Here is a 19,285-nt window from a genome sequence, read left to right on the forward strand (position 1 = left end):
ACCTGGAATGTTAGGTCCATGAATCAAGGCAAATTGGAAGGGGTCAAACAGGATATGGCAGGAGTGAACGTCGACATTCTAGGAATCAGTGAATTAAAATGGACTGGAATGGGTGAATTTAACTCGGATGACCATTATATCTAGTACTGTGGGCGGAAATCCCTTAGAAGAAATGGAGTAGCCATCATGGTCAACAAAAGAGTCCAAAATGCAGTACTTGGATGCTATCTTAAAAATGACAGAATGATTTCTGTTCGTTTCCAAGGCAAACCATTCAATATTACAGTAATCCAGGCCTATGCCCCAACCAGTAATGCTGAAGAAGCCAAAGTTAATCGGTTCTATGAAGACCTACAAGACCTTTTAGAACTAACACCCAAAAAAGATGTCCTTTTCATAATAGGGGACTGGAATGCAAAAGTAGGAAGGCAAGAAACACCTGGAGTAACAGGCAAATTTGGCCTTGGAGCACGGAATGAAGCAGGGCAAAGGCTAATAGAGTTTTGTCAAGAGAATGCACAACTGACAAAGTGCCCCGTTATACAGTCTTGTTTTCCAGATGACAGTAGATTCACCTGCTTTGTCTGGAATGGAATCCGGACATTCCCGTGGCACAGTACAAGGAGGCCAGTACCACCTTGAAACTCGGAAATATCCACTGGGTTTCAAAACACAATTGGAAAAGGTACCGGTGTCCCCACCCACTCGAGATATTGTCTGATTCCACTGAACAGATTCAAATGTATCCTCGAGGATCAACTCACAAGACGAGTGGAGACCTGACTCCCCGAGCATTCTCGATACAATCTCCAGGTACAAATTCAACTCGACTGTGGCCTAACACCCCTTTTACAAATCGAGAAGGAAGCGGAGTTCTAAGTCTGAAAACGAGAGGAGGCCTGACTCCTCAGGTGAAATTTGAGAGCAATCCTAAGAACTCTGTTGCTACTGGAGAGGAATGCTGAGTTAAACCGACGCGAATCTAGATGCAGACCTCTTTCTTTGCAGCAACGCCAAGGAATCCTAAGTTTCCTCTTGCAAATGGAAAGGAGTTCTGACTTCCCAGAGACAACACGGGAGGCTCCCTGATATTCCCGTCGTTACTCGAGTGGATCACCAAACTTCCCATAGCAACTCGAGCGAAACCTCGAGATTCCTCTTTCAAAGCAAGATAAGGTAATCTTTTTTTCCTGAAACACATAGACAGAAGTCCCGAGTTACTTTTCCAAATTCAATATGAGGCTTGACTTCCTTGATGCAACTTAAGGGTCGCCCAGAGATACCCATCCCGATGAGAGAAGAAAACTGAATTTCCCCACCATAATTTAAGAGAAGGCCTGTGATCACACCTCAGCTGAAGATAATGGGACATTCCACTTTCAAATGAAGAGGAATCCCAACTTCCACTCACACCACTTGATGAGTCCTGTCACATCTACTGACACTGGAGGGCAACCCAATAGATACTGCAGCAAGGTCAAAGGACTCCGAGTTCACACTCAACTAGAGATGAGTCATGTTGTGTTTGCAGCAGCTCCAGTGGAACACGGAGTATCAACTCCTAACGTGATCGGAGGCATTAATCCCCCGCTGAGCCTCTGGAAAAAGCCCAAATTTCCCGCTCAAACAGATAGCGGGCCTGATAATCCTTTTACAACTTGGGGGGAAATCTTACTTCCCTCCTCAGTGAAGACTAGGCCTGACTCCCCAGGGGAACTTTCATAGCAACCCCAAGATCCCTGTGGCCACTGGAGAGGAAACTTGAGTTTACCCTCTCAAGTCTAAATGTGGCCCTCATGCCTTGCAACGACTCAAAAGGAATCACGAAGTTCCACTTACAACACGATAGGAGACCTGACTTCCATGAGGCAAAACTAGCGAGTCACAGTGGTTCCCATCGTAACTCGAGAAGACCTCCAAGCTTCAAGCCGCAATTCGAGAAAAACCATGAAATTCTGCATTCCACGTACAGGTCGCCCCTATCCGCTAATTAAACTTTCTGGATGTTCCCGACGAACAATAGCCAATCAGACTTTCTCTGTTTCCAGTGAAAAGGGACTCGGGTGCAGCCTCCCTTTCAGCACCGATCCCCAGGTCGGGTTGACAGGGTTCTGATCTTCCATCTGTGAGCCGCAGGCCACAGGTATCCTCCTTTGGCCTTGGCTGTGTGAGCAGCTGAAGGGAGTTTAGTCTCGGCAGGCCCCCAGCAGGCCTGTGGCTTCGGACCGCCAGAGGTGAGCATCTCAGCAGACAGAAACAACCGTGCCAGAAGTGGAGTGGGATCCACCCTGAGGGTGGGCACTGATCGCCAAGAGATGCTCCTGTGGGATTTTGATGGGTCCTGCACACTCTTCTCCCAGAGAGCGAGAGAAATGTCTATGGGCTCTGCTAGGTCCTCGGCTCCCTCTTGTGGTCCCGAAGGCTGGTTGTCACCATCTGGAGCACCTAGCTCTGAGATGATGACCACTGCCACCTGCACTGTGTTTCCCTTTGCCTGCGTGTCCATGCGAAGTGTCAGGCCATCTCTGACCTACACGAGACATGTGAATTTCCTCTCATTGGACCTGCATATGTTTCTTTTCTTTCCTTCCCGATCACTGATTTTCTCGAGGATATGGGGGCCAAAAGGATGGTGGGTCTTTCTCTGGCTTTGTGCTCTGAGGAACACTTCTACCTGTGTTGGTGTGGGTTTTTCTTTCCATTTCTCCTGCCTGGTTTATTGTTGTGAGTTTGTTTGTTCCGGCAGAAGAACTCAGCATTTCCCTTGTGCCTGAGGAATCCCAATTACCACAGCACTGCCTACCTGGAGAATTTGAGCACATTTGCCAAGAGGCTTCGTTTGGCAGATGACATCTCGAAAGGACCTACACTGTCCTTTCAGATACCCAAAGGCTACTTTAAATGACATAGAAATGAGAATTCTAAAGTTTGGTCTTCCAATAGGTGGGGAGTCAGAAACTCCCCTGGAGAAGGGAAAAGCTACCCACTCCAGGATTCTGCTCTAGAGAATTCCACGGACTGTAGAATTCAAGGGGATGCCAAAATTCTAACAATACTGAGAGACTGCAACTTTCAACTTCAGTCAGAGGAAAATCCAGTTTCCTTTCATTTCAGTGATTGGCATTGATTGTGGCCTCAAAAGGATGGGAAGAAATGCAGAGAAAAGTAGACTCAATGTTGTCAGGAGGGGGAGAGAGGAACGCGGAGTGCTTGCCATGAATCTAGGCTTTGCTGGGAAGTGGGGGGAATAGAATGACGGTGTCTGAATGTAGACAGTGGTGATGCTTACAGAGCATTGTGAAGGCCTCCATATTCCCAGATGGCTTCAAGGGAGGAAAATTTACTGATATACACTTATGAGCAAAATATACATAAAGCCACAAAAATCATAAAAGATGAGAAGAAAGATGCCTAGGAGCCTGATGAAAATCAGCTCAGGGGAAGGGAATTCAATCTCCCCTGTGTGGGGAGAGAGTGGACGGCGTCCACGGGGAACACACAGGGATGGAGGCTGCAGAGCCAACCGCACCCTTGGACCAGGTATTTGCCAAAAGGGCTCTGAGGCTATGTCCAGAACGGGGGCCTGTTCTCCCTGCAGGGGAGGGACAGAAATGGTGTGCGTCTGAGTCCTTGGCAGGAGCCAGGGCAGGCTGCCCCTGCCCAGGTGCTCACTCAGGCCCTGACTAGGGTTCTGCCGCCAAAGCCCAAGCAGTGCAAGTGCACGTGGAGGTGGAGGTTCTGGAAGGTGGGGTAGGACATCAGGGAATGGGGCTGGGGGTCCTGCAGGCACAGAGATCCAATGTGCTGAGTGTGCTGGCCAGTACCCGGCTTGCCCCGTGTCTTTGGTTGGGGACGTCTCAGGTCTCGATCTCCCCTCATTGGAACCCTGGGTCCTGCACCTGGAGCTCCCACCTCTGTAGGGACAGGTCTTGTTCGTTGAGGCTGGATGAGTTTGACGGCCAGAGCTAGAGCTTGGGGAAAAGAAGAGTTTGCCACAGGCCAGCCTTGCCATGTGCCTAAGTGGGCATGAAAGCTTCCTAGAGATGCGCTAAGAAGGCCCAGCATTGGTGTCTTCTCTTCAGTCTCCAGGATGGGTGGTTTGAGTCCAGCCTTTGGTCCAGGCCCAGCCTCAGCTCTTGAGGACTCATCCCTGTGTGGCTCAGCACCGCCTCCCCACACTCACATGCAACATCCCCAGCCGATTCACCTCTGTGCTCTGCTGTGTTGGGTTCCAGGTCCTCCTGCTGCCTCCGAGGCAGGGCTTCTCAGCACTCTGGTTTAGAGCTGGCTGTGCTGAGCTCAGTGGCAGCCTGAGACTGGGTACCCGGGTGTGTGCTGGGTGGTGTCTGAGCAGCAGGGTTTTCCCGCTTCCTCTTCATCGTCAGTTCGCCTGAGCCCTCCGTGGTTACGCTCACCTGGAGCCTGCACTGGGCCTCCAGGGCAGGGGGTGATGCTCTGAAACCTCCCTCTTGGAGGTTGATGGGGTGTGCACCTCAGGGGCCACCTCGGGTGGGACGCTATGCAATGATAGTGACCACCAGCCAGCCGTGCTTCAATATTTCTGAGCTGAGCCTGGACAAGATGTCTAAAGTTTCTGCCCGTCTGCCCTTCTGCTCCCAAAAAGAACAAATAAGGGTGTCTGCTCAGTACCCACCGGGTAGGACGGAGGCCCCCCATGAGGGTGTGAGGTCAGCCTGGGCACACGGCTCAGCCCGGACACTCCCCATGCCACCCAGCATGCTCTCCCCTGGGGTGTGGACACAAGCGACCCACGGGCTCCTGACCCACATGCGGCTGGGCTTGCCTGAGGCAGACACACCCCAAGAAACCCCCATCCACACACAAGGAAAGGCCTCAGGCTTCCCCATTTTGGACGGGAGCGGTGGCCTGACCTGGCCTGGGTCTCCCCTGTTACCTTTCGGTTCCTTCGGGCAAAGGATCAGAGGCCTCTCTGGGGGACCTGAGCCAGCGTCGACCGCGTTCCCACACACTCTGCCTGTGAGCTTGCCTGAGGCCCTGGCCTCTGGGCAGGGGCAAACAGCAGAACATCTTGAAAGCAAGCGATCTGGCTGGGGGCTCCTCTCTGCTGGGGAAGCCTGGAAACCCAGGTTTCGGGTTGTGTTTGCAAGAAGTGATATCATTTCCTGCTTTCGTGGCCAAGGTCCATTCCACAAAGTTCCCCAAGGGAACCTCTGCGTTTCTGGTTGTTCCCCCATGCCCTCAGGACACGTACAGGCAAATTGACACGCACACAGCACAACCCACAGCCTTGAGGAGACCAGGGTGCAGCCAGGGCCTGAGCTCTGAGGACACAGCTGCTTTCAGCACAGGCTCATTCTTCTCAGACGTGATGTGGCCCTGGGCAAGCCATGTGCCCCGCAGGGTTTCCACAGTCTCTCCATGTGCAGAGTGGGGATCACTCTCCCATTTGCTGCCTAGGTCTGTCAACCTACGAACAGCTCCAGTGCCTGTTCAAACTTTGGCCCGCTCTCACACGGAGCTAGGACACTGAGAATACCCAATGGACGGATTCCACACAGGGCTGACCTAGCACAGAATGGGGCAAAATCAGGCCTAGATGGGCTCTGGGACCTTCGAAGATGAAGTCCACTTCCTGCCTATTTCTTGACCCCAGCATTGGGAGGACTGGAAGGTAATATTCAGACATCGCCGCCTCTGATATCAACATTCCTCGTCACACTCAAATGTCGATCTCTGCCTCGAGGGGTGGTGGAGCCTGCCCCAACAGTGGCTCCCCGCATACTTGTTTTTGAGTCTCATCATCTTGGGTCATTTTCCCCCTTTCAGGGGGAATTGGCACTGTTACTTTTCCCAAACTCAAGTGAGATTCATGCAAATACTGTGAAATCGATTCATTTACTCTCTCCATTGTTCAGTCTCTCTCCCTCGTTCCCTCTCTTTCTTGACCTTTCCAAATTCAGTCTGTCTCTTCCTCTCTGTGTTTCTCCTCTGGATGCTTGCATGCCTGAGAAATGCATGTATGCATGTATATTGTTGACCTTCAGTTCAGTTCAGTTCAGTTCAGTTCAGTCGCTTAGTCGTGTCCGACTCTTCGCAACCCCATGAACCACAGCACGCCAGGCCTCCCTGTCCATCACCAACTCACGGAGTTTACTCAAACTCATGTCCACAGAGTCGGTAATGCCACCCAGCCACCTCATTCTCTGTCGTCCCCATCTCCTCCTACCCCCAATCGCTCCCAGCATCAGAGTCTTTTCCAGTGAGTCAACTCGTCGCATGAGGTGGCCAAAGTGTTGGAGTTTCAGCTTTAGCATCAGTCCTTCCAATGAACACCCAGGATTGATCTCCTCTAGAATGGACTGGTTGGATCTCCCTGCAGTCCAAGGGACTCTCGAGAGTCTTCTCCAGCACCACAGTTCAAAAGCATCAATTCTTCGGTGATCAGCTTTCTTCACAGTCCAACTCTCACATCCATACATGACCACGGGAAAAACCATAGCCTTGACTAGACGGACCTTGGTTGGCAAAGTAATGTCTCTGCTTTTTAATATGCTATCTAGGCTGGTCATAATTTTCCTTCCAAAGAGTAAGCGTCTTTTAATTTTATGGCTGCAAACAGCATCCGCAGTGATTTTGGAGCCCAAAAAATAAAGTCTGACACTATTTCGACTGTTTCTCCATCTATTTCACAAGAAGTGATGAGACCAGATGCAATGATCTTCGTTTTCTGAATGTTAAGCTTCAAGACAACCTTTTCACACTTCTCTTTCACTTTCATCAATAGGTCTTTGAGTTCCTCTTCACTTTCTGCCATAAGGGTGGTGTCATCTGCATATCTGAGTTTATTGATATTTCTCCCAGCAATCTTGATTCCAGCTTGTGCTTCTTCCAGCCCAGGTTTCCTCATGATATACTCTGCATAGAAGTTAAATAAGCAGGGTGACAATATACAACATTGACGTACTCCTTTTCCTATTTGGAACCAGTCTGTTGTTCCATGTCCAGTTCTAACTGTTGCTTCCTGACCTGCATACAGGTTTCTCCAGAGGCTGGTAAGGTGGTTTGGGATTCCCATCTCTTCAGAATGTTCCACAGTTTATTGTGATCCACACAGTCAAAGGCCTTGGCATAGTCAATGAAGCAGAAATAGATGTTTTCCTGGAACTCTCTTGCTTTCTCCATAATCCAGCGGATGATGGCAATTTGACCTCTGGTGCCTCTGCCTTTTCTAAAACCTACTTGAACATCTGGAAGTTCTTGATTCACATATTGCTGAAGCCTAGCTTGGAGAATTTTGAGCATGACTTTACTAGTGTGTGAGATGAGTGCAATTGTGCTGTAGTTTGAGCATTCTTTGGCATTGCCTTTCTTTGTGATTGGAATGAAGACTGATCTTTTCCAGTCCTGTGGCCATTGCTGAGTTTTCCAAATGTTCTGGCATATTGAGTGCAGACTTTCACAGCATCATCTTTTAGGATTTGAAATAGCTCAATTGGAATTCCATCACCTCCACTAGCTTTGTTTGTAGTGATGCACTCTAAGGCCCACTTGACTTCACATTCCAAGATGTCTGGCTCCAGGTGTGTGATCACTCCATCGTGATTATCTACGTCGTGAAGATCTTTTTTGTACAGTTCTTCTGTGTATTCTTGCCACCTCTTCTTAATATCTTCTGCTTCTGTTAGGTCCATAACATTTCTGTCCTTTGTCGAGCCCATCTTTGCATGAAATGTTCCCTTGATATCTCTAATTTTCTTGAAAAGATCTCTTGTTTTTCCTAGTCTGTTGTTTTCCTCTATTTCTTTGCATTGATCCCTGGGGAATTGTTGACCTAGGGTGAGGCCTTAGGGTATCATTTCAAGTGAGGTAAAGGTTTCGGGTGGGAGTTCGTGTTAGGGGAAAGGATATGTCTGGGCTTTGTTCTGGGAGACTTAGTGGTGTGAGTTCTCAGTCTCTTTTATGAAGGAATCCCTTCTCCGATATTCTGCTTGCAAATATTCTTTTGTGTTCAGATTGTTACCATTTTGATAAGTGAATGCTTAGCTTTTCTGATGCAAAGCTGTTCAGTGGATGGAAGCAAGTTGGTGTCTTTTGGTTTCCTGTTTCCTTGACTTGAAGAGACCCAATTTTCTTCCCCCTCCCACACACGTGTTGAGAAGTCCCTGACATTAAGGAGCCAATGGCCCTTGTTTCTTTCCAGTAGTTTCATCACTTCAGGTTTGTATTGACGTGTTTCCCTAAATCTGAAATGTTATGAGAACAATAGATAATGTGATTGTTCAGATGGAACCATCTCCAATTCCCACGGCCTTTCGTTGCAGAGGCTTTAGTTCCCATTCGTATCGCCTGCCCTCCTTTGGCATTGAGGAATTGACCGTTGATGCTTGGGTTTATTTCTGGACCCTCAATTCCATTCCATGTATCTGGTTCTGCGTGTTTGATTTCTTCCCAGTACCATGCTGTCCTGATGATCCTAGTGTGATACTCTAATTGACTATCAGGCAGCCTGCTATGTACATTTCAGGGCTTTGTGGCAGATTGCACTGACTATTTTGACTCCTTTGTTTTTCCATAGATATTCTGGAATTCTTTGGTTATAATGACCTGAGAACACCCGTTGGTATTTTGAGAGGAATAGCGTGGAAACTCTGGATTGCCCCACGGTGGGGGTTGGGAGGAGGGGGAAGTGACATCATCTTACCAGGAGGAATTCCTCTGATCCATGAGCACAGCTTATTTTCCATTGGATTGTTGGGCTTCACCTTCTTTCATCCATCTCTTGCAGTTCTCTGAGAGGAAGGGCTTCCCTCCTGGGTTAGATGGACTCCTAGCTATTGCCTTTCAGGGAATGTCACTGTCGGTGGGGTTGATAATTGCCTTCTTCTAAGCGTTTGCTGGAAGTGTTAAAAATGCCAAGGATTTTTCTTCCCCTTCCTCACTGTCCATTTCTCTGAGCCTCCAGGTAGAACAGGCCTATTCCAGGGTCCCACGGGGCTCGGGGAATGCAGCTAGACCGTATTTCTCAGGCCTCAGTGCTGGGCATCATCTGGTGTACTATCCCTGTCCCTTCCTTCTCCTGGTGTCTCCTTCAGGCCCATTTGTGTTCATGTCATTTGTGTATTAAGAGCCAAATCCTGCCTAAGCTCTGTGTATGCAAACAGTTGTCTCCCAGCTTGGGATGTGTCATTTGCTCTTTTCAGACGGTTTTTCCCAGAGTCCAAATCTTGGATTTGACAAAGTTCACTGTGTTCCCTGGTTACTCTTTGTGTAGTGCCTTTCTGTATTGTGTGTGAAGACACAGAACTCATGCTAATCTCTGCTCCATTTCCTTCTGGATTGGTGAACCGTTTTGCATGGAACATATGTCTAGGAATCATTTCAAGTGCATTGATCGTCAAGTGATGTTCCTGTGGGACTACGATGGGTCTGCCACACTCTTCTCCCACATAGCGAGAGAGATGTCTATGGGATCTGCTAGGCCCTCCACTCCCTCTTGTGGTCCCGAAGGCTGGTTTTCACCATCCTGAACACCTAGCTCTGAGATGATGGCCACCTCCACCTACAATGTATGTCCCTTTTCCCACGTGTCCATGCAAAGTGTCAGGCTATCTCTGAGCTACACTAGCCATGTGCTTTGCCTGTCATTGGACCTGCACATGTTTCTTCTCTTTCCTTCCTGATAACTGATTTTCTCGAGCATGTGGGTGCCACAAGGATGGTTTGTCTTTCTCTGGCCTTGTGTTCTGAGGAACACGTCTCCCTTTGTTGGTGTGGGTTTATCTTTCCATTTATCCTGCATGGTTTATTGTTGTGAGTTTGTTTGTATCGGCGGAAGAACTCAGCCTTTCACTTGTGCCTGATGCGTCCCACTTACAACAGGAAGACCTACCTGGAGATTCTGAGCACATTTGCCGTGACGACTTCATTTGGCAGATGATATCTTGAAAGGACCTACACAGTCCCTTCAGATATCCAAAGGCTCCTTCAAATGACACAGAAACCAGAATTCTCCAGTTTGGTCTTCCAATATGTGGGGAGTCAGAACAATCCCCTGGAGAAGGGAAAAGCTACCAACTCCAGGATTCTTGCCTAGAGAATTCCATGGACTGTAGAATTCATGGGGATGCCAAGACTCTAACAATACTGAGAGACTATAACTTTCACCTTCAGTCAGACTAAAATCCAGTTTCCTCTCATTTTAGTGATTGGCATTGATTGGGGACCCCGAAACGATGGGAAGAAATGCAGAGAGAAGTAGACTCAATGTTTTCAGGTGGGGGAGAGAGGAACGGGGAGTGCTTGCCATGAATCCAGGCTTTGCTGGGAAGTGGGAGGAGTATAGAATGAGTGTTTCAGAATGTAGACAGTGGTGATGCTTACACAGCATTGTGAAGGCCTCCATCTTCCCAAATGGCATCAAGGAAGGAAAATTTATTGGCACACACTTGTGAGCAAAATATACAGAAATCCATAAAAGACATAAAAGATGACAAGAAAGATGCCTAGAAGCCTGATGAAAATCAATTCAGGAGAAGGGAAGTCAATCTCCCCTGGGCGGGGAGGGAGTGGACGGCGTCCACAGGGAACACACAGGGATGGAGGCTGCAGAGCCAACCGTACCCCTGGACGATGTGTTTGCTGAAAGGGCTCTGGAAGTCTGTCCAGAGCATGGGCCTGTTCTCCCTGCAGGGGTGGGACAGTCATGGTGGGCGTCTGAGTCTTTGGCAGCAGTCAGGGAAGGCTGCCCTTGTGCAGGTGGTCACTCAGCCCCTGACTCGGGTTCTGTCGCCAAAGCCCAAGCAGGTGCATGTACACGTGAAGGTGGAGGTTCTGGAAGGCATGGTGAGACATAGGGGCCTGGGGCTGGGAGTTGTGCAGGTACAGAGTTCCGATGTGCTCAAGGGACTGTCAAGTACCCGGTTCGCCCCTTAGCTTTGGGAGGGTTGTCTTAGGTCTCGATCTCCCCTCATTGGATCCCTGCGTCCTGCACCTGGAGCTCCCACCTCTGTAGGGACAGGTCTTGTACGTGGAGGCTGGCTGAGTTTCATGGCCAGAGCTAGAGCTGAGAGAGAAGAAGAGTTTGCCAAATGCCAGCCTTTCCATGAGCCTAAGGGGACATGAAGGCTTCCTATAGATTAGCTAAGAAAGCCCTGCTTCGGAGTCTTCTCTGCAGTCTCCAAGATGGGTGGTGTGAGGCCAGCCTTTGGTCCAGGCCCAGCCCCACTCTGGGGGACTCCTCCCTGTGTGGCTAAGCACCTACTCCCCACACTCACATGCAGCACCCCCAGGATCCTCAACTCTGTGCTCTGCACTGCTGGGCTCCAGGCTCTCCTGCTGCCTCCAAGGAAGGGCTTCTCAGAGCTCTGGGTCAGAGCCGGATGTGCTGAGCTCCGTGGCAGCCTGAGACTGGGACCCGGAGTGTGTGCTTGGTGGTGTCTGTGCAGCAGGCCTTGCCTGCTTCCTCTTCTTCGCCAGTTTGGCTGAGCCCTCCGTGGCCACGCTCACCTGGAACTTGTACTTTGCTTCCTGGCAGGGGGCTGGTGCTCTGAACCCTCCCTCAGGGTGGTGGTAGGGGTGTTCCCCTCAGGGGCCACTTCGGGTGGGACGCTCTACAGTGACAGTGACCATCAGCAGGACTCCTTCGATATTTCTGAGCTGTGCCTGACCAGGATGGCTGCTGCCTCTGCACATCTGCCCTTCTGCTCCCAGAAAGCACAGAGACGAGTGTCTGCTTATATACGCAATTGGGAGGACAGAGATACCCCTGAGGGAGTGAGGTCAGCCTGGGCAGCCAGCTCTGCCCGGATGCTTCCCATGCCACCAGCCTGCTCTCCCCTGTGGTGTGGACAAAAGCGACCCACGAGCTCCTGACCAATATGCGGCTGGGTTTGCTTAAGGCAGACACACCCCGAGAAACCCCCATCAACACACAGGCAAAGGCCTCAGGCTTCCCCATGTGGGACAAGAGAGGTGGCCGGACCAGGCCTGGTCCTCCCTGTTACCTTTCTGTTCCTTAGGGCAAAGGGCCAGAGGCCTCTCCGGGGTCCCTGAGCCAGCGTCATCCACGTTCCCACATTCTCTGCCTGTGAGTTCGCCTGAGGCCCCGGCCTCTGGGCAAGGGCAAACAACAGAACATCTTGAAAGCAAGTGATCTGGCTGGGGACTCCTCTCCACTGAGGAGTCCTGAATACCAGGGTTGCCGGTTCTGTTGGGTTCTGTTGCCAGGAAGTGACATCATTTCCTGGTTCATGTCCAAGGTCACTTCCACAAAGCTCCCCAAGGGAACCTCTGGGTTTCTGGCTGTTTCCCCATGCCCTTAGGCCACGTGCAGGCACAGGGACACACACAGCCCACCCCACAGCATTGGGGAGACCTGGGTGCAGCCAGGGCCTGAGCTCTGAGGACACAGCTGCTTTCAGCCCAGGCTCCTTCTCAGAAGTGAAGTGGCCCTGGGCAAGGCATGTGCCCTGCAGGTTTTCCCCACTCTCTCCATCTGCAGAGTGGGGGTCACTCTCCCATTTCCTGCCTAGGTCTGTCAGCCTACGAACAGCTCCAGTGCCTGTTCAAACATTGGGCTGCTATCACATGGAGCTTGGACACTGAGACTTCCCAAAGGATGGATTCCACACAGGGCTGACCTCGCACAGAATGGGGTAGAATCAGGCCTGAATGGGTTTTGGGACCTGGAAAAAGGCAGTCCCCTTTCTGCCTATTTCTTGACCCCTGCATTTGGAGGACCGGAAAGTCATATTCAGACATCACCCCCTCTGATATCAACCTTCGCCATCCTCCTCAATTGCCCCACTCCGCCTCGAAGGCTGGGGGAGTCTGCCCCAACAGTGGCTCCTCGCATCCTTGTCCTTGAGTCTCATCATTCTGAGTCATTTTCCCCCTTGGGGGAAAAGCACAGTCATTGTTTCCAACCACAAGAGAGATTCATGCAAATTCTATGAAATCGAATCATTTCCTCTCTCCATTGTTCAGTCTCTCTCCCTCGTTCCCTCTCTTTCTTGACCTTTCCAAATTCAGTCTGTCTCTTCCTCTCTGTGTCTCTCCTCTGGATGCTCGCATGCATGTGAATGCATGGACGCATGTATGTTCTTGAACTTGTTTGAGGCTTTAGGGTTTCGTGTCGAGTGATTTAAAGGTTTGTCGTTGGATTTGGTGTTAAGGGAAGGGATAGGTCTGAGGTTTGTTCTGGGAGACGCGTAGGAAGCCCTTCTCCGATATTCTGCTTGCTAATATTCTTTTTTGTTCAGTTTGTTACCATTTTGATTTGTGAATGCTCAGCTTTTCTGATGCAAATCTGTTCAAGTGGATGGAAGCGCGTGGGTGTCCTTTGGCTTACTCTTTCCTTGACTTGAAGGGACCCAATTTTCTTCCCCCTCCACACACACATGTTGAGAAGTCCATGACATGAAGGAGCCTATGGTCCGTGCTTATTTCCAGGATTTTCATCACTTCAGGCTTTGCGTTGATGTGTTTCACTGAATCTGACGTGTTCTGAGACCAAAAGCCAACGTGATTGTTCAGATGGAACCATCTCCAATTCCCACGGCCTTTCATTGCAGAGGCTCTTGTTCTCATTCGTATCACCTCCCCTCCTTTGGCATTGAGGAATTGACCGTAGAAGCGTGGATTTTTTTTTTCTGGACCCTCAATTCCACTCCATGGATCTGGTTCTGCATGTTTGATTTCTTCCCAGTACCATGCTGTCCTGATGATCCTAGTGTGACAGTCTAATTGGCTATCAAGCAGCCTGCTATGTCCATTTCAGGGCTTTGTGTCAGATTGCATTGACTCTTTTGACTCCTTTGTGTTTCCATAGACATGTTGGAATTCGTTGGTTATAATGCCCTGAAAACAGCCGAATTTTTTTTTTAATTTTTATTGGAGGCTAATTATTTTACAATATTATATTGGTTGGTTTTGCCATACATTGACATGAATCTGCCTCGGGTGTACATGAGGTCCCTCTCCCGAACCCCCCTACCACCTCCCTCCTTCCTTTATTTTCCCTCTGGGTCATACCAGCCCTGAACATCCTGTAACATGCCTCGACCCTGAACTGGTGATTCGTTTCACATATGATAATATACATGTTTCAATGCCATTCTCCCAAACCATCTCATCCTCACCCTCTCTCACAGAATCCCTACGAATGTTTTATACATCTGTTTCTCTTTTGCTGTCTCATATACGGGGTTATCATTTGCATCTTTCTAAATTCCATATATATGCGTTAGTATATTGTATTGGTTTTTTCTTTCTGGCTTACTTCACTCTGTATAATAGGCTCCAATTTCACCCACCTCATTAGAACTGATTCAAATGCATTCTTTTTAACGGCTGAGTAATACTCCATTGTGTATATGTACCAAAGCTTTATTATCCATTCGTCTGCAGATGGACATGTAGGTTGCTTCCATGTTCTGGCTATTGTAAACAGTGCTGCGATGAACATTGGAGTACATGTGTCTCTTTCAATTCTGGTTTCCTCTGTGTGTATGCCCAGGAGTGTGATTGCTGGATCATATGGCATTTCTATTTCCAGTTTTTTGAGGAATCTCCACACTGTTCTCCATAGTGGCTGTACTAGTTTGCATTCCCACCAACAGTGTAAGAAGGTTCCCTTTTTTCCACAACCTCTCTAGCATTCATTGCATGTAGACATTTGGATAGCAGCCATTCTGACTGGTGTGAAATGGTATCCCATTGTGGTTTTGATTTGCATTTCTCTGATTAAGAGAGATGTTGAGCATTTTTTCATGTGTTTGTTAGCCATCTTTATGAATTCTTTAGAGAAATGTCTGTTTAGTTCTTTGGCCCATTTTTTGATTGGCTCATTTATTTTTCTGGAATTGAGCTGCAGTAGCTGCTTGTATATTTTGTAGATTAATCCTCTATCAGTTGTTTCATTTGCTATTATTTCCCCCCATTCTGAAGGTTGTCTTTTCACCTTGCTTATAGTTTCCTTTGCTGTGCAGAAGCTTTTGATTTTAATTAGGTCCCATTTATTTTTGCTTTTATTTCCAATATTCTGGGAGGTGGGTCTTGGAGGATCCTGCTGTGATTTATGTCAGAGAGTGTTTCGCCTACATTCTCCTCTAGGAGTTTTATAGTTTTTGGTTTTACGTTTATCTCTCTAGTCTATTTTGAGTTTATTTTGGTATATGGTGTTAGGAAGTATTCTAGTTTTATTCTTTTACAAGTGGCTGACCAGTTTTCCCAGAACCACTTGTTAAAGAGACTGTCTTTTCTCCATTTTATATTCTTGCCTCCTTCGTCAAAGATAAGGTATCCATAGGTGCGTGGATTTATCGCTGGGCTTTCTATTTTGTTCCATTGATCTATGTTTCTGTATTTATGCCTGTACCATACTGTCTTGATGACTGTGGCTTTTTAGTAGGGCCTGAAGTCCGGCAGGCTAATTCCCCCAGTTACATTTTTCTTCCTCAAGATTGCTTTGGCTATTCGAGGTTTTTTGTATTTCCATACAAATTGTGAGATTATTTGTTTAGTTCTATGAAAAATATCATTTGTAGCTGGACAGGGATTGCATTGAATGTATAAGTTACTTTAGATATTATACTCATTTTAACAATATTTATTTTTCTAATACACCAACATGGTATATTTCTCCATCTATTAGTGTACTCTTTGATTATGTTCACTAGTGTTTTATAGTTTTCTGTGTACAAGTCTTTTGTTTCCTTGGTAAATACATTCTTAAGTTTTTAAATCTTTTCGTTGCAACAAAGAATGTAATAGTTTCCTTAATTTCTCATTCTATTTTCTCATTATTAGTGTAAAGGAATGCAAGTGATTTCTGTGTGTTGACTTTATATCCTGCAACTTTACTGTATTCATTGATTAGCTCTAGTAGTTTTCTGGTAGATTCTTTAGGGTTTTCTGCGTAGAGGATCATGTCATCAGCGAACAGTGAAAGTTTTACTTCTTCTTTTCCAATTTGTATTCCTTTTATGTCTTTTTCTGCTCTGATTGCTGTAGCCAAAACTTCCAGAACTATGTTGAATAGTAATGGTGCGAATGGGCACCCTTGTCTTATTCCTGACATTAGGGGAAATGCTTTCAGTTTTTCACCGTTGAGGATAACGTTTGCGGTGGGTTTGTCATATATAGCTTTTATTATATTGAGATATGTCCCTTCTATTCCCACTTTCTCGAGGGTTTTTATCATAAATGGATGCTGTATTTTGTCAAAGGCTTTCTCTGCGTCTATTGAAATAATCATATGACTTTTAGTTTTCAATTTGTTAATGTGGAGTATTATGTTGATTGATTTGTGGATATTGAAGAATCCTTGCATTCCTGGGATAAGCTCACTTGGTCATGATGTATGATCTTCTGACTGTGTTGTTGGATTCTGATTGCTAGAAATTTGTTAAGGATTTTTGCATCTATGTTCATCAGTGATATTGGCCTGTCGTTTTCTTTTTTTGTGGGATCTTTACGAGGTTTTGGGATAGGGTGATGGTGGCCTCATAGAATGAGTTTGGAAGTTTCCCTTCCTCAGCAATTTTCTGGAAGAGTTTGAGTAGAATAGGTGTTAGCTCTTCTCTAAATTTTTGGTGGAACTCAGCCGTGAAGCCGTCTGGACCAGGGCTTTTGTTTGCTGGAAGATTTTTTATTATAGCCTCTAGTCCGAGCTTGTGATGGGTCTGTTCAGATTTTCTATTTCTTCCTGGTTCAGTTTTGTAAAGTTGTACTTTTCTTGGAATTTGTCAATTTCTTCCAGGTTATTCATTTTATTGCCATATAATTGCTGATAGTATTCTCTAATAATCCTTTGTATTTGTGTAGCCGTTGGTATTTTGAGAGGAATAGCATGTGACCTCTGGACTGCCCCAAGTTGGGGGTTGGGGGGAGGGGGAAGTGACATTTTCTTACCAGGAGAAATTCTTCTGATACTGGAGCACAGTTTATTTTCTATTGGATTGGTGGGCTTCACCTTCTTCCATCCATCTCTTGCAGTTCTCTTAGAAGAGGGGCTTCCCTCCTGGGTTAGATGGACACCTAGCTATTGCCTTTCAGGAAATGTCACTGTCGATGAGGTTGATACTTCCCGTCTCCTTCTAAGCATTTGCTGTTAGTGTTAGAAATGCCAAGGATTTCTCTTCCCTTTCCTCACTGTCCATCTCTCTGAGCCTCCAGGTTGAACAGGCCTAGTCCAGGGTCCCACGGCTATTAGGGAGTGCAGCTAGACCGAGTTTCTCAGGCCTTCATTGTTGGGCATCATTCGGTATACTCTCCATGTCCCTTCCTTCGCCTGGTTTCCCTGAAGACCTCTCCTTCAAGCTTGTGTTCATGTCGTTTGTGTATTAGGAGCCAAATTCTGCCTACGTTCCGTGTATGCAAACAGTTGTCTTCCCGCTTGGGATATGTTGTCTGTGTTTTTCAGACGGTCTTTCCCAGAACCCAAATCTTGGATTTGACAAAGTTCACTGTGTTCCCTGGTTACTCTTTGTGTAGTGCCTTTTGGTATTGTGTGTGAAAACTCAGAGCTCATGTCTAATGTCTGCTCCATTTCCTTCTGGATTTGTGAACCATTTTGCATGGAACGTATGTCTAGGAACGATTTGAAGTGCATTTTTTGAGAGGTGTTAATTTTCCATGGACATGCATGTCACCCCCTCTGGTTTCCAATGTTTCACTCCTAAACAGTTTTGGAGACCTTCTCGGAAAGATGGGTGTTTTTCAGCTTGCATTTCCACAGTTGAATAGATTCAGCAGCTCTAGAAGCAAGGACACTTTGTCCAGTGAAAGGGGGAGTCAGGTGCGGCCTCCCTTTCAGCACCGATCCCCAAGTCTGGTTGAGAGGGCTCTGATCTTCCATCATTGAGCCAGAAGCCACAGGCATCCTTGTGTGCCCTTGGACGTGTGAGCGGCTTAAGGGAGTTTCGTCTGTGTAGGCACCAAGCAAGCCTGCGGCTTTGGGCCACCAGAGGTGAGCATCTCAGAAGACAGGAAGTGGAATGGGATCCACCTTGAGGGTGGGCACTGATCGCCAAGAGATGTTCCAGTGGGACTTTGATGGGTCCAGCACATTCTTCTGGCAGAGAGCGAGACAGATGTCTATGGGCTCTGCTGGCCCTCCATTCCCTCTTGTGGTCCCGAAGACTGGTTGACACCAACCTGAGCACCTAGCTCTGAGATTATGAGAACCGCCACCTGCACTGTGTTTCCCTTTGCCCGCGTGTCCGTGCGAAGCATCAGGCCATCTCTGAGCTACACTAGCCATGTGCATTGCCTCACATTGGACTTGCACATGTTTCTTCTGTTTCTTTCCTGATCACTGATTTTCTCGAGCATGTGGGGACTACGAGGATGGTGGATCTGGCCTTGTGTTCTGTGGAACACTTCTCCCTTAGTTGGTTTGGGTTTATTATTCCATTTCTTCTGCCTGGTTTATTGTTGTGAGTTTGTTTGTGCCAGCGGAAGAACTCAGCATTCCCCTTGTGCCTGAGTTGTCCCACTTAAAACAGCATTGCCTACCTGCATATTCTGAGCACATTTGCCGAGAGGGCTTCGTTTGGCAGATAACATCTTGAAAAGACCTACATGGTCCTTTCAGATACCCAAAGGCTACGTCAAATGACATAGGGACCAGAATTCTCCAGTTTGGTCTTCCAATATGTGGGGAGTCAGAACAATCTACTGAGAAGGGAAAAGCTACCGACTCCAGGATTCTGACCTAGGGAATTGCATGGATTGTAGAATTCATGGGGATGCCAAGACTCTAACAATGCCGAGAGACTATAACTTTCACCTTCAGTCAGAGCAAAATCCAGTTTCCTTATATTTCAGTGATTGGCATTGATTGGGGACCTCGAAAGGATGGGAAGAAAAGCAGAGAGAAGTAGGCTCAATGTTGTCAGGCGGGGAGAGAAGAACGGGGAGTGTTTGCCATGAATCCAGGCTTTGCTGGAAAGTGGGGGGGATAGAATGAGGGTGTCCAAATATGGACAGTGGTGATGTTTACACAGCATTGTGAAGGCCTCCGTATTCCCAAATGGCATCAAGGAAGGAAAATTTATTGACACACAGTTGTGAGCAAAATATACAGAAAGCCATAAAAGACATAAAAGATGAAAAGAAAGATGCCTAGGAGCCTGATGAAAATCAGCTCAGGGGAATGGAAGTCAATCTCCCCTGGGTAGGGAGCAAGTGGACGGCTGCCGCGGACAACACACAGGGATGGAGGCTGCAGAGTCAACCGCGTCCCTGGACGAGGCTTTTGATGAAAGGGCTCTGGGTCTCTGTCCAGAGCATGGACCTGTTC

Source organism: Moschus berezovskii, chromosome 23 (assembly GCF_049115385.1).
Source record: "Moschus berezovskii isolate FMDL1 chromosome 23, NW_MosBer_1.0, whole genome shotgun sequence".
In the NCBI taxonomy this organism is placed as follows: Eukaryota; Metazoa; Chordata; class Mammalia; order Artiodactyla; family Moschidae; genus Moschus; species Moschus berezovskii.